This window comes from Condylostylus longicornis, unplaced genomic scaffold, assembly GCF_029603195.1.
Source record: "Condylostylus longicornis isolate FDR11 unplaced genomic scaffold, ASM2960319v2 ptg000081l, whole genome shotgun sequence".
Classification (NCBI taxonomy): domain Eukaryota; kingdom Metazoa; phylum Arthropoda; class Insecta; order Diptera; family Dolichopodidae; genus Condylostylus; species Condylostylus longicornis.
Window position 1 is genome coordinate 141281 of NW_026578049.1, and position 17726 is coordinate 159006.

General features: G+C 19.7%; 1 protein-coding gene across 3 annotated transcripts in view; it reads left to right on the forward strand.

Annotated features, from left to right (window-relative positions):
- The window catches only part of LOC129613268 (myb-like protein P), a 132810-nt gene that overhangs the window by 105756 nt on the left and 9328 nt on the right, over window positions 1-17726 (forward strand). Inside the window, exon 1 of one of the 3 annotated variants that reach the window (XM_055527258.1) lies at window positions 8674-8714. The exons of 1 other annotated variant lie outside the window; for it this stretch is intronic. The gene's annotated coding sequence lies outside the window, so the exon portion shown is untranslated. Of the gene's footprint in view, window positions 1-8673; window positions 8715-8737; window positions 8763-17726 lie in introns of those variants that run through there. One more of the 3 variants, XM_055527257.1, reaches the window with a different exon arrangement.

Here is a 17726-nt window from a genome sequence, read left to right on the forward strand (position 1 = left end):
CTACTGGGTCCCCATATATTATACTTTTTCCAAAAATTATTTTCGATTTTCCTATCCAAAATATCCTCCTTTTTACTCATAAAAAGTAATAAACTTTACGCTAAAATTCATTAGTAGTTCAACTAAACAGTAATTTTAATTTGAACAACTGGAATTGAATTTTAACGTGAAAAAGAGAGTAAGAAAGTTGTTGAAATACTTCGATCAACTCCAATTTTAAATACTCTCTATCAACTCAAATTGATTTTATTAAAATTTTATTATACAGTACTCACTCTATATACAAGAATTATATAAAAAAATTTTTTAAAATTGATATTTAATTTCATAAAATAAAATACGAGTAGTTACATAATTAAATTTTTATTTCATTTTTTAAAAAAAAGCAAATTAATTCATGACACAAAAAAATGTTCTTGTTTTATTGTCGAAAATATTTTATAAAAGATGGTAATCTTATTACGTGCGACGTATACGTCAACAATACATACATACATATATAAAATAAAATGACTATTATAATGTACTCATAGTACAATTTTCAAGGTGAAAATATTTTTTTTAATAAAATGTCACTTTAGATCATTTATCATTTTCACTGTTCCATGTTTTTGAGTGAAAAGAAATTCAAAAAAATAAAATGACTGAACACTTTTCTTTTTTCTCTCTTTTACAGTATTTTCTTTTTAAATAAATACATGCATACATATATGCATAATATATACATATAAAATATTTTCAATTATTCAGCCCACTTGGTTGGGTATTTTTTTCTATTTTTACATAAATTTACAAAAACATTGTTTAATGATTTTTCAATTTTCAAAATTTATTCCGAATAAAATTTTTTTTTTTTTGCATGATTATGCTTAAAGGATAAGGCAATTGAAATGTATAGGAATAGTATAAAAAATAAATAAAAATGATATTGAATTAAATTTCAATCAATTTTCATGAGCCTTCGAATATTTTTTTTTAATAAAGACGCAATCAACGGTTGTAAGGCAACATACATGTGTATGTATGAATGTATATTATTTAACATAAATTTGTATTGTTATTATTAAAATGTGTTTTTTTGTATTAAAGAAATACAAGCGTTTAATACGAACACATTTAAAAATTATATGATTATAAATTTGAAAATTGCATTCAATAATCCCGACTGATATGGAACCCGTTCTTTCACTTGAAGCCAAATATGTCTAAAAATAAAGTTAATCAGATAAGTATTCTTAATTTAATTTCTTTTTGCTAATTTGAAAAATTTTCAAAAGCATAATAAGTAAAACGTTTTCATATTTAAAACTTAATCTACCCCCCCCCCCCCTTAAAGTATGCAATTTTATATATTATATTGTAAGATTTTATAAAATTTGTTATCGTAATCTTTAAAATACATACATATGTATTTGTCATTTTTTTTAAACTACACGCAAAAAATCAACATGTAAACGTTATTTTTGCTTCTTTAACCTAAAATAAATTTAAAAGTATTAACTTTAATTTACACGCTTTATTTAAGTATAGTTAGTAAATTCATTATTTCATACATATTTCACACATTAATAATAATGTTCATGAACTGATATGACAGTCTAGACATTTAAAGCTTTATTAATTTCAAATGTTTAGAATAATAAAAGAATAAAACTTATTTGAAAGAGAAGGAATTTGCAATTTAGTTCATATAATTGGTATAATTTATATGTTATCAAACATATAAGAAAAATCTTCTATACTTTTTAGAATGATTTTTACAAACAAAAAATAAAAAAATAGGTGAAAAATTTATGCAAGCGTAATAAATTTTATAAAATCAAAAAATAAAAATCCTCTTTTCTTATTTGAATATCAGATGATTTGCTCTTTTGTATGAAATGAATTTCAATGAATTTTATATAAAAAATTTAGGTACCCATGCGTGAATATACTAAATACCATATACTAAATGCAATATAATTTAAATTTTATCATTACGCCACAATATAGTCTTACTTATATGCTTTGCTATTTAGAAAAGATGGTAATGTTGGGCTATAATCGGAAATAATTTTATATATCATTATAATACTTTATTTTACTACTTATGTGAAAAGATAAGCTGTTATATAAGAATTTGGAGTTCTTGATTCTTAATTTTTAAATTTTAAACTTGGTCGATTAATAAATTATAAATCTTATTTTATAAAACTTATTTATACTTATAGAAATAATCAGAAAGCATATGGAAATTGCAATTCATGCTAATATTAAGTGCATTACAAATCATTAATTAATCCAAATTTTTTCTTATTTAATACAGTTAATTTATAGTTAATTATTAAATTCTTGTCATAGCAGAGTCAAAATTAAAAATTTTTCTTATTAAAATACTTCTTAAAATCTATACATTCTTTCAGGATTAAATGACAAAATATTATAATTTTGAATGTTAAAATATTTAAATAAATCTTCCATATATTTTCTATAATAATATTTTATTAATAAATCAGGGAAATTCTTTAAAATCAAAAGACATACAACACTCATCACAACACGTGCACTAAAATAAATCTAAAATAATCGTTTATTTCTTTCCTTTTAATTTCTATTAGAAAAACATTCATCTAATATGCTTTTCTTTAAGAATTTAAACACGCGAAACAGCCTATTTTTATTCTTTTTTTTTATATATATATTTTCTCTAATATATTACAAATTTTTTTTTTGGGTATTTTGGAAAAATGCCAAAATTACTCTTTTGATAAAATAGTTTTTTTTTTGTCCAATTTCATATAACTTGTAATCTAAATGCTTAAATTAAAAATCAAAATAACAAGATCATTTACTATGCTTCCTAAAGTGCTCTAGTAAACATTCCCATATTCTTAAATTGATATGTATGTACATAGATCTTAAATAATTATGATTATAAATGTGATAGAATGAAAAGAACTCATTATGATTATTATTTCATCAAGAACTAACTATACGATATAAATTTAAAAAATATTAAAAACAAACAATTTTTTATTTTTATTTTGAAAAATTATTAATAGATTTCCGCAATAATTCTGGGTAGAGAAGAATATGTCAGATTAAATATTTATACAATAATTTATAAGTACAAATGAATTGAAAATGAATTGATTATGAAATGAAAATCAAATTTAGATGGACGTGGCGCAAATACATATATGTACATTTTTGGAGCGGAATCGGTAAAACAGATTGTTAACCTGCTAATGAATATGTATTAGTTAATTAGAAATTCATTCTCTACCTAAAATACTCTCTTTACTTTCAATTGTATATTACAAAACGAAAAAAGAAATTCAAAATACCATTCCAACTTTCATATACAATATACATATTGCGAAAAGAGAATGAAAAGAGAATTTACTAAATATAATTTATGCATTTTACTATAATAAACATTTTAAATTTTTATATTAAAAATAGAAATATTTTATTTTCAAAACACTTAAAATAAAAAAAAAAAAATTAAAATATTTTTCGGGGTTTATTCTTATGAACTTTAAAAATGTCATGGATACTCTTACAAGTCATTTAAATTTCGCCGCGATTACGAGAGCTATTAAATAAATTTATGTAAATTTTAATGAACTTATACTTTATAATATATAAGAAATAAATATATATATATTCATACAATGTATGAACGTACATACATTATGATTATTACTTACTTGCTTATATGTCACATACTCTGTGCCAATTTAACTATGTTATCCAGAATTCGGATAACATTATATAATATATATTAGGTCTCAAAGGAAGATATTTTGCGAATTTTGCAATACCGAATCAGCATTTATAAAATTTGAGTTTTCTATAATTAAAAAATTCATTTTTAGGAATTTTGATTTGCTTATTTATAAATTTATTCGCAATTTTATAAATTTCTTTTCTCTATCAATGGAATCAAAAAATATTTGACTTATTTCTTATTGGAACTTATTATATTTTAAATTGATTTCGTTATAAAAATATATAATTAATTAAATTGTGGTAGTACATAAATTTAGTTTTTTATATTTAAATAAAATATATAGGTAATTGAAATTCCTATATTTTACTATAAGATTAATGAAAGTCTAATAAAATTTATTTTAAGATTTTTCAGATTCCATAAAATATTTTAAATATTTCGTTAATTCACAAGACTTCAAAAAACAATTAAAACGACAGAAACCTAAAAATAAATTGTTTTTAAAAAAACAAATGAAATTTTGAAGCAAGTCTGAAATGTCTTATTTATAGGAAAAATTAATGTTCAAATAGTAATTAAAGATTAAGTAAGTTTGCTTTATATAGCTACAAACATAATATAAACATTAATTAATTAAAAATGAATTAGAAAATAAAAATAATTATTTCTATAGTAGCATAAATGGTCCAACAAAAGAATTTATTTTTGAAATTATTGCAATATAATGTGAAAGCATTTATTAGAAAAATTAATCAAAAATAATTGTAGCCTAAAAGTAGACAATTTTTAAATAACAAAAATTTTTTGTGAATTCAAATATAAACTAGTTATTTAATCGGAAAATTAAATTAGTTTCTCGCTAAATGCATAATGTATTAAATATAATTTAAAAATACTGTTTGGACGTCAGTCTCTGGGGCATATGAAATAAAAAACCAGATCGAGTCAATCAAACTTTAAAAACTGCAACGATAATCACATACGAAATATCAAAATCAAAAAACAAACGTTGAAAAAAAAAACAGTTTTTATAATTAGCTATATATAAAATTTATAATATTATATTAATAAAATAACCCTTAAAAACCTTTAATTGACTTTAAGAAATCCTTGAAAAAATAAACAATGAATTTTTTTTTTTTTCTAAATAAATTTAAAAACTAACCTTGAAAAAGCCGCTATAAAAACTATTTTACAATATAAAAGTACATGCACATATGGCAATCAAAATGATTTAAAACCCAATAAAGAAAATAATTTGGCATATAAAATTCTACTTAATATATAATATAATTATAATATATCCATAATATACTCGTACATAATATAAATATATAAAATTTTCAAATATTGTCCGTATTTTGCCAAAAATTGCATGTGCATTTTTATTTGCACCATAATTTTATTTTAAAAAAATTTAATATAAAATTCTGTATATAGCCACCATTAAAATATAATAATAAAATGAATTTAATTTACAATTCTCATATTTTCTATATATACAAAAATAAATTAGAATTATGTTAAAGAAAACTTATGAAATTTAGAAGAACAAGCAAATCTATATATATATTAATTTATCAACCGTATTATTTTACTTTTACCAAGGATATACAATGTCACACGTGAATAAAGAAAAAAAATTATGAAAATTTTTCAATATTCAAAAACAAAAACTTTAATAATTTAAATCTCCTGCAAATTAATTACTTAAATATAATTGCATATTTTTATAACTATAGTAAAGTATTCTAGTTCTATTAAAATTGATTTTGTAAAGATTTTAGTGATACAATATGTGTTGGGCATATCTTGTAAGTAACAGATAAAAAAAATTATTTTGAAATTTTTTTCAACCATTTTAAGAAACTTTTACTGAAATACGAAAAAAAACTGACCTTTCTTGTGTTGCTATATATAGGTAAATTAAAATTCGAATATTTTTAATTATTCTTAATGATTAAAAATATTAATATAATAATCTTAATAATTAAAAATAGTAGCATAACTTATTGAGAATTAAGAGGCTATACAAAATTCATATTTCTGTTATTAATGCAAAAAAAAACAATAAATTGCAGATTTCCTCTAATTTTTCTATATAATATGTAGAAGGGCGCTTTTGTAGCTTGTTGAAAGTGCAAGACTACTATTTTTTAAAAAAAGCTATTATAACGTAAGAGGTGTAGACGCTAACACTTCGTATAATGTATTTTAAACTTTTTTCTATAAAAATTTCAATGTACGTTGTTAACTATCTTCTACTTTCAATTTAAAATCAAAACGCACATTACACATTCAAGTCTGTTCACATAATATTTATTTATTTTTTAATTTATAAAATTTAATAGCGTCATGTTGCTTTATACTTTGTGCCGGTCAAATAAACTGCACTACAAACATTTTTTAATATTCTATTTTATTTTTTATATATATATATTTTTTAATTATATTTTTTCTTATTATGTTTATTCTTAGCATTTCTTTTCAAAACTATCAACATTATAAATGACATAACAAATGAATTCTCTTTCACTGACGTGCGAATGCGCTCTAAAAAATAAAATAAGCGAAAAAAAAAACAAAATAAATAAGAAAAAAAGTAAAAACCAAAAAAAGAAAAATTTATAACAACAGTTAGAAAATAAAAGTCCTTGAATTTTTTTTCTCTTGCATTTGCCAACACTTTCATAAAATTTCAATGTCAAATAGAAAAAATAATCTATTGACGAAATCAAATAACAAAAACAAAAAAGGAATAAAAATTTTAATTTTGTACACTTAAATTAGAATTTCACATATTTAAATATTTACTGTATGTACATATTATACGTACGTACAAGTTCAAGTACAAAGCAATTAACCCAAAGACTCTTAATTTTTTTATTTTGAAATTAAAGCTTTCTACCATATTAAAAAATCAGAATTGCAAATTAAATTAAAAATTAAATTTGCTCTAAAAAATTATTCTCGTTTTGAATTAGAATTTAAAGTTCTAGAATTATTTTGGAATAATCGACTTTAAAAATTTTCTATACTCAATAAATCTGAACAAATTACTAATTTTCTAAATTTATAATTGAGATAAAAAAAATTATTACATAATATGAAAATATTTCATGCACTTGCATGTTACAAACTTACTAAAGAAAATTTTCTTTTCCTCTAACTTTTCGATAAATTTTGATGATTAATTTTTCAATATTTTAAAATAACAGGAACATAAAAATCAAATTTTTATAAAAAAAATTAATTATCATAATTAACAACTATGTGTTTACACAAAGATGTAATTATCAGATATACTAAAAATTTGTACTCATGCAAATCATTCGTGATTTTTAGTCGAAATAATATTTAACTTACAGTTCTTGATTCTTATAAAAATTATTAAATTAATTTTTTTCTTATTACTTAATTTATTTTCATGACGAATATAGAATGCTAATTAATTTTGTACCTGAAAATTTTTTGTTAGTATATTAAACAAGATTTTATTTTAGAACATTTTATATTTATATATGTATAGATACGTTAAAAAAATACAGTTTTAAATGAGTTCGATTAAAATTATAGAGTAATAAAAATTATTAAAATTGCAACAATAGAGCATACTTGGATTTGCAACAAATATTTTCTGCAATACTGCAAAACAATATCTGCGAAACACAATACTGCAAAAATATTACATTATGAATATGCAATATATTTCTAACTGCTCTATAGGATTAATTCATGTGTTTAACCGCACTTCTCATACTAATTTCGCTATTTTTCGAAAAATTAGCCATGTATATGAACACAAATATTGCACAGCTCTTGCTAAATGTATATCACAGTGTACTGCGTTTACGAAAAGGTCAATTTATTATGCAATTTGTATTCAGAAAATTTCGAAAAAATTTCACAATTTTTCTATATTAATAATAGACAAAATAATTAAATAATATTTTTAAAATTTTCACATAAAAAAATATTTTCCACAAAAATTATTTTGTATCGGAGCTCGTGTACTTGTTTTATAATAATAATAATAATAAATTTTCAAAAGAACAAAAAAAATCATTAAAATTTTTGTTTTATGTAAAGCAAAAACAAAACAAAAAAATTATTTAAATTTTCTAAGAAAGTCAAATTAGAAAAAAAAATTTCAAATTCTTTATTATTATCTGTCTTTTTCTTACTTGCATACCTACATACCTATATATACATATATATATATATATATATATATATATATACATAAATGCATATTCATTATAATTGTATGTGTACTTAATTTATTTGGCATAAATTTCAATTGTTTTTCGCAATGTGAAAAGAAAGTTGAAAGTGTCACTGATATTTTTACCTACATAATAAATGTAACTACATACATACATATATACCGTTAATAAATATACTTACATATCCATCTATTATTTTTTCTTTTTTGTATATGGCTTCAAATTGACCTTTAAAAATAAAACATAAGAAGACAAATCGGAGCCTTTCAATGTAAACATAACAAAAAAAAGAGAATAAAAAAAAAGAGGAAAAATATAGAGAAAAAAAACACTGTTATAAAATTTGCACGTTTACTATACTGATTGTATTTTTAATGTTATGCAAAGAGGATTTTGACCAGAAACACAAAATTAAAATAAACAGAAAAAAAAATATATTAAAAAAAAACTAAAATAATAAAGAAAACATGAAAAAGAAAGAACACGAAATTTTTTTTTTTTGTAATAAAAACAACAGAGGAATAGAAGAAATTTTCTTTTTCATTTCCAATTATTTTTTGTTATTTTTCTCTTGTTTGTTTTAATATGTTCTTGTTTTTTTTTTTCTTTTCAAGGATATTCACATAATAATAATAATAATAAAATGAATAAACGCTAAAGAGCATATGTAAATACGAAAAAAAAAATAATATGAATATTAAAATTTAGTTCTAAATTCGCCGCATTGTCTACAGTATTGATTTAGAGAGTAGTTCCTCCGGGGTTTTCAATCAGTAAAGTTTATTTTATTTTTTTTTTCGTGTTACGTTCTATATTTTTCTGTAATTTTTTACTTACAAATATTTTTGCTTGGATCAGCTGATATTTGTTTTTTTTTTTCTTGTTTTCTGTGATTTTTTGATAGTTTGTCACTTTTGAAATCATTTAAAATTCAAAGTAAATTTTTTTTTTTTTTTGCAATAAAAAATATTTTTAAAATTTTTCGGCATAGGAAACATAAAATTTTTTTTTAATTGTAATAAAAAAATATAGTTTTACAAAGAATATATGCGGTTTTTTCCCCCATTTTATAAATTTTATTGGGTATTTAAAAAATATTTTTAAAGTGATATTCAAGGTTAATACAAAATATAATAATGTAATAAGCTTTTATACTTGGAAAAATAAAAACAAAAAAGAAAGTAGGAGAAAATTTATTTGGGATTTTGTTTTTACATATCTCAAATTAAAATAATTTAAATGTGTGTTTTTAAAAGTATAAAAGCAATATTTAAATTTATTTGAATTAAAATTACTGGAAAAGAGAAATTTTATTTAAAAAATTTATAGTTATTTTTGAAAACATATTTAAATTAAAAATATCAAAGTTCAATATCTATTATTATAGTGAAAATATAAAATTTAAAAAATTTTAAATTAAAATGCAAGTGAACAATAATAAAATAAAGAAAAATAAATAAAATAATTCAGTTACATCACAAAATATAATTTAAAAATAAATTTTCTAATTGTAATTTTTAATAGTAATATTAATTAATATTTAAAATATTTTTCGCAACACTTGAAATCTTGTAATTATTTCAATTTTATCCTTTAGTAATTTAGAATATGAATTGCGAGCTTTTAAATATTTAAAATCAAAATACGAGTTGGAGGCTTAAAAATTTCAGAAATTACATGCATATATACATATACAATAAAATCATAAATTGATTCTTAAAAATTAATTCTTTCACATTTTAATTGAATTTACATGAAAAAAATTTTTTCGTAATAAAAACTCATTATTTATTCGCTATTTGAATTTTACCTATATGTAAAAATTTTACATAAATGTTTTTATTCTATAAATGTTTTGTATTTTAAATGACCTTACATTCTAATATGGTTTCATATTGAGTTATGTTATAACTATTGATATTAAAGGTGAACATTTTTCAAGGTTTACTTTAAATCCATTTTAAGCTTCAATAAATATATTATAATTATATACTGCAACTGAGTTATATCATAAATGTAACCTTTGATTAATTATTGAGATGATCGGGATTTTATATTAAAATTAACACGTGATTATAATGTGATTGTCTTTAATTCAAAGTTTCGAGTAATATTTCAAAGATGACGTGTGTTAAAACTCCTAATATGTATATATATATATATTATGACATAAGATTTAACTTATAATTGATTGTAACCAATATCAATCTAAATTTTAGAATAAAGAATAAAGGGATTTATATTGGCATGAGCATTCTATTAAAATTCAAGTGATTTAGATTTAACAAAAAAGTTATATAAAACAACAAAAATTTATCAGTTAATTAATTAATTTGTACAAACTTTAAAAATCTTTGTGATTTCATATTTAAAATTAAACTATCTACTTTCGTCTAGCATTCACTTAATTATATGTTGGCAAATCTTTCTAATGATTTCGTTAAAACATTATCTATTAAAGTGATTTTTAATTAACCATTTGTAAACTATATTTTCTTTTGTTATATTTATTAGACTGTACCCATTATTTATCGATTTGAAATATTACATAATTTTTAATCTCACACCTTAATTTTTATTTTTATTAATAATTGATCAGCCCTACAATCAACTGTATGTTTTTATTCTATTTTAAAAATTAATTAAATAAATTATCTAAATAAATAATTTCTAAAAAATGTGTATATATACATGTGTACATACAAAAACCTGAAATTCTTTATTTTAACGTCAAGGATAAATAAAATTTCATTAACACTTTACTTACCTTTCGATCAGAATCTTTATATTTGAAAAATTAAATGTGACAGTGATGACATCATTAAAATTTAAATTAAAGTTCAAAGTCAAATTTAATTATTACAATATATATATTTTTTTGTTTTTTCATTTTTTTTTTCAAAAATTTAATTAAATGCGAATTAAAATAAAAATAAATATGTATGCCTATATGTAATAATTCTTTACAGATTCTTTGTTTTAGCTGTTCTATATAGAAAATTTTATTTATTAAGTATTTCACCACTATTTTCAAAATAAGATATAGAATATATCTTAAATATTAACTCTGTTATTAATTAAATTATTTTCTTCATTTAATGCTTTAAAATACATTGAATACAATTGGAACTTAAAAAATGGCCCTCTATCGGAATATGTAATTAAAAAGTATGTTTTTTTTTATTGAACTGAATGGAAATAAAAATTCTTTTAATGCTTTAAAATAAAATATAAATTACTAATTGTCATTTTAATGAGATCTGCATATATATATAGCTGTCATAAACTTTAGTCTGCTTTAGGACTTTTGGCCAAAAAGTTTGTTATGTGCATAAGATTTCTACTACATATACGTGTTGCGTAGTTAAAAGAAGTAATTAGTTACATCATTATTAATAAAATCTTCTCAACTAACGTTATGGCACATAATATAAAATAATTACAGAGTATAAGCATTAAGGGAAAATATAATTTAGTGCCAACTAATTGAAAGTTATAAATTATAGATTGTACTTATAATAATTATATAAGCCCTATTTAATAAAATAAAACTACAAAATTATCTAAATCCATATACTTATAAATTATGTACTTGTAAATTTATTCCAAAACAAGCTCAATCTCAAATTGTTGAAGTTCTTCTTTTATATAAAAACAATAAACAAACATTATAGGAAGCCTGAAAGTATTACCGGAAAGAATAACGTTTGTAATACGTAATTATTTAACGAAGACCTAAAATATTATTAAAAATTAAAATACATAAGTACATAGAAATACAAAAAATTAAAAAGATTTTGTTTTTTGTTTTGAATTTCAATGTCACTTAAAATCCTTTATATAATTAATATGTCATTAAAATGTAAGTGACAAAATTAAATTAATATTGAAGGTTAACGCAATTTTTATAACCTTAATCATAAATAATCGATAATAATTTTTTTATACTTTTATATATTTTTATTTTATTTATTTGTTTTTAGTTTTTCAAAATATATAATTTGAACTTTTGAAGTAGTTTTATTTATTTGCTTTGTCTTTTATTATTTAAAAAAAAAAAACTCTGTAAATGTCAAACAGAGAAGTCATGACATATTCAATAATTTTTCGTGACCCTGCAATTAATATACTTATAATTTTATTTTTATATAATACATTTTTTTCTTAATATACAAATACAAAAAATATAAATCAGTTAAATTTTTTATTTATATATTTTTTTTTCTAACTTACTTGATTATAATTAGTTGGCACGTTTCATATTTTTTAGGCGAATATATGTACAAAGGTGCTAAAAATTTTGGTAGACAACATTCAATTAATTATAAATATTATATAGATATGTATATTTAATTATTCTTGATAAGAAAAAATTTAGTAATAAACAATGAAAATTTCTTGATATAAAACAAATGAGTGACATAATCAAATGAAAAAATTAAAAAATTTTTCTTCTCGTACTAAATTCGAAAAAAGCAACCTACCTCTTTCTGGATTCTAAAAGATAGGATTTTTTTTTGGTTTGAAAAAATTAAAATTTTTTGACAAATTTAGATAAGTAGCGTTCCAGGAACACATTCATTAAATTAATGAAAAATAATGGGCGTAAAAATTTGTTTAAAATATAAAAATCCATAAAGTTTATGGTATTTTAACAATTTTTGAATGTACATAATTTTTTTTTAGTTTTCTTAATTTTATTTAATTTTAATATTTCAAATATTTAAAAAGTGCTATAAAAATTTTCAAGGCTAAAAACCAATAACCTGAATCAAAGAACTAAAACTCAATAACAAGGTCATCAATATCGCATTTTGTTATACAACCTATTTAATTTAGTGAGGTAGGAACTTGTTACTATGCAAACATTCGGTCAATTCTACTTAATAAAACTTGAAATTTTTCAATTTCTTTATTTTGCTTAAAATATAGCAAAAGTGTATATTTTTTTTAAAAATCACTTGTTTTTAAATAATATGGTTATTTGTATATAGAACATACATAATTAGATTTTATTGCATCTACATAATTGTGAAAAATGTCATGAAATCAAATAAAAATTATATTCACGTACAAATATATTCAAATATTTCTAAATATACGAGTAATTCTAAATATTCGAGTAACATAGATTTTTAACAAAAAACAAACCTTATTACGAATAGCTTTAGTTTCTTAAATTAAAATATTTTTTTTATAAAATATTATATTAAAAGTAGCTTACTAAATATGTACATATAACATAAGATTGTCTGTAAGGCTTTATAATACGTAAATTGTCATGGTTCTTTATAATTTGATTCGGTAGTAAAATTAGACTTTGTCTCTAAGTTTTCATACGTACAATTGTCATTCCACAAAAATTTATGTACCCGTTTTTCATCGCCCAGCAAAACTATATAAATCATTATATGTAAAAATATACATACTTCTAACTTTTTGAAACGGTACTGGAACTGCCACCCTTCAAACAGATTCATACATGTTTATAAGTAAAAATAAATAACTTCTACCTAATCTATTCATCACACCCATAATATGGTTATATAAATTAAATTGTAAAAAAAGAAATCGTGCCCATACTTTAATTTAAAAATTTCTTAGTTATGTTTGAAATTATTTCTATAAAAAATAATTTCAATTTTATTTATTTATTTTATTATTTCATTTTACTATTTTTTATAGTTGAAATTCTAGTTCTTAACTAGGTCATATAAAATTTTATTTGAAATAAATAAAAAAATACAAACAAACAGAGGCATAAGTAGCCACATTTGCAATTTTTCTATGGATATACTACTTTTATAACATACAATAAGCAAAAAATTATTTTTATTTACATATAAATAAACATAATTATATTTACAAATACACGAGAGTGAATATAAATTAATTTTAAAATTTTTTTGCAATTATATAAATATACAATTCCATATAGATAATTAAAAGAAATTTTTAATATAAATTAAAATAAAAAGGGAAAACCACATGCAAAAACAAAACAGAGTAATATATAGGTTTTCATTTTAAAATCTATATAGTAATATTCAAGAATATAAATTGCATAATATTGTTAAAAAAAATGCAATTTTAATTGCTATATAATATAGAAATTCTTATTTATAATAAATAAAATAAAATAAATAAAATCGTGTATGTATGTTTTAAAGGATATTTGGTTTGAAAAGGAATTTAAAGATTTTTTTTTGTAATTATAAGTTTACTGTCTTATATACACTTAACGTTATTGTATAATATTATAATATTTAACTTAAAAAGTTTAAACTGTTACATAACCGAATTTTTTTTTTGTAAAACTTTACAGAAAAATTTAAAATTTTATTCTCTATATTTTATACATATGTATATATAACAAAACGTTTTCTTATATTAAATCAAAAAGTTTTCAACAATATTTTACAAATATTTCATTAAAAAACACCACAAACCAATGCCTTTTCATTTCAAATCTTATTTAATTTTAAATGAAGTTTTTGAATATACAAAGAATTTATTTAAATTATTTTACATTTGAGTGTATTCAACCATTATATTTAATAGAAAAATAAAATAATTTGTATAACTTAAATTATTTTGCTTAATAGTATTTTAGAGCTGTTTTCATTTGTAAAATGCAAAAACTGCTTTTTGATAAGACAACAATGATTAAGTGTTACTTTTATCTTTAAAAATCCTAAAAATTTAAGATATTATTTTATAAACACCTTACCCTAGTGTAAAAGTTGTTTTTTTTACGTTTCAATTATGGTTTTGTCGTTATATATTGGAAAATTTTCAATATTTCTGGAATCATTTTTTTAATACATTTAATAGATTTTACAAAGGACTAAATTCTTGCAAATTCATGCATGCATAAATCTTGATTAAAGAAAATAAGTATACACATTTTAACAAAAATTTTTATAAGTTTCAATTTTTAAAATTGATAATAAAAAATTTGTGCTTTTTTCAACAGAATTTCTTTTCAGTAGAAAAATTTTGTTAAATTTATAAAATTGAAAATATAAAATTATGCATTCATATATATTATATATATTATATAGGATGATTATACATAGACATGTCTATATTCTTTGAATACACGTAAATATATGTATTTAGGTCAAGGGTAAAATTTTATAATCCATTTTTTTATTTGTTTCAAAACTTGGAATAAATTTTATTTTATGAAAATTTTATATAATATGAGAATTAGGGTAAAATATATATAGGTTTTTATATATATACAATTAACATAACTATATTTATATTTTAAATAACTTATAAAATTTTTTTTTACATTTTATTCACAAAATCCAATTTCCATGATGAAAAAATTTTTCTCTAAATTCAACTGGGATTTTTTTAATATTCAATAAGCAGTAATGATTTTTTGCTCTTTCTGTTTTTTGTACTATAGTAGATAAACATATGCACACATGTTTTTCACAATCAAAAATAAAATATAATTTTGTATATGTACAAAATTTACATTTCTAAAAAATTATTTTTTCGTCCTAAGAGAATTTCTACAAAAGTTTTTATATTGATTTATAATTTTAAGTTTTCAAAAGGAAATACTTATATAATACAAAAAATATTATATTTTATGAAATTGTATGCTGTGCCAAGCACATACATATGTATGAAGAAAATTCATATAAAATTAAAATTTTATTTTGTTCTATTTTAAGAAATTTGAATAATAAATCAAGTATAGCAATTTGAAACAACCATTTGAATAATTTAATTATAACTTATTTTAATCAGTTCTTCGATAGTTCATAAGAAAAAAGCTCAAACAGTATCGAAGAATTCATAAATAAAATTAAGTTAAAATTTAACTATTATATACAATTGTTTTATAAATTTAGTTTTCACTTTTGTTATTTTTTGTTAAAAAGATATAAAAATAGTTAAAAAAATAATTTCAATTTGATTTACTTAATATAATTGTTGTTTTTGCATATAATTTCCCAATAGTGTAATTAAATTATAATTTCTCAAAAAACTCTCCACCACCACTGATTTTCCAAATATTAACATACATACATAATATCCAATTAATAATAAATAAAAAATAAAACTGTTAATTTACGAAACTTTTATAAATAATTAAAATATGAGGAAATAACATAATTAATAAAATATTATTATTTTAAATACATATAAAATTTTGATGAAGATATTTAATTAATTCATTATGACTATATAAAAACCAATGTTATTTTCGTTTATCTATTTATATTTTATTTAATGAAATTTTTTAGATTTTTTTTTAGTGGCAATCATATTATTTAGGATTTATCAGAAATTGTACGTCAGAAAACATTGAAATTTAAAAAAAATATAGATATGTATATGAGATTTAATTTGATAAGTAATTTTATTTTGAATATATGTACATTCATGTATTTGAAAATAATACACGAGGCCAAATTATGATCTTTAATTCAATATTCATTTATAAGTTTTATTTTGAATTGTAACACAATCATATTTATGGTTACCATATTCCGATATTTAAAATGACAAAATATGAAATTTACAAGGAAAAAACTAAATGAACATTGCAACTTGCAACAAATAGTTAAATTTTGCTTCATACCATTTCTAAAAGCAATATGTAGTACCTTTTAATAAATTTACAAAATACTCAAAATTTAATGAGATAAAGTAATCATTTGAAAGACAGAAGCACAAATTATGTATTTTATTTATCTATAAATAGATATATATGTATGTAAATAATATGTATTTAATTTTTCTCCGATTACCCCTATAAGTATGCAAGACTATAACCAGACAAAAAATAATTTTTCATTTTAATTAAAAGTGAATACCCCTATAAAAACAATATTTTTAAATAAATTATATAAAATATGTTTTACATACAAATTGGACATACAATTTTGAAACATACACATGCATGTTTATAGTGCTTTTTTAATAAATAACTAATTTAATAAACACGTTCCTTTTGATCAATATAAATATATACAATCATTGAAAATTATGCATATATTTGAATACATCTTTTATGTTAATAAAATAAAACTAATCTTATAATATTGTGATTTAATGTAACATTTTATTTTCTTACAATATTTTATATAAAAAACTAAAGCAAAGCTACCAAGGAGCATTAGAATTATTTTAATATGTAGTACATATGTGAAAAAATATAAAAACAAACATAAGCATTTGAAAGATATTGCATTAAAAATTTTAATGATACATTAGAAAATTCAATAAATTTTATAATATATAGTTTTATGGAAGTGATATATGTATTTTAATAAAATTTTCGAAGTTTGTTTAAATTCCTAACGGAAACTGTTTTTAGAGTAATAAATCAAGTTACATTAAATAATTAATTGAAATGCATGTTAAAAATAATTTGAAAAATATTCTGGGAATATATAAAAATATATTATTATATAACGATTTACAAAACTTCCATTAAAAATTTTAATAAATATATTAAATTAAAATTATATTATATATTAAAATTTCTATCTTTATTTAATTATTTTTATATAATTGTGTAACTTCTATAGAAACGTTTGTACATTCAATAAAAAATTTAATGAAATTTTTAAAATTTTGCAATTACTATTACATTTATTTTTTTTTTTCTATTAAATGAATATTTAAAAAACAGAAAAACTCAAAATATTCTCAATTTTAAATTGAATATTTTGCTGCTATAATGTACATGAATTGCAGTTTGAATCAAAATTTACTAAATTTAAAATTTTCTTAAACTCTTAGTAAAAGAAAAA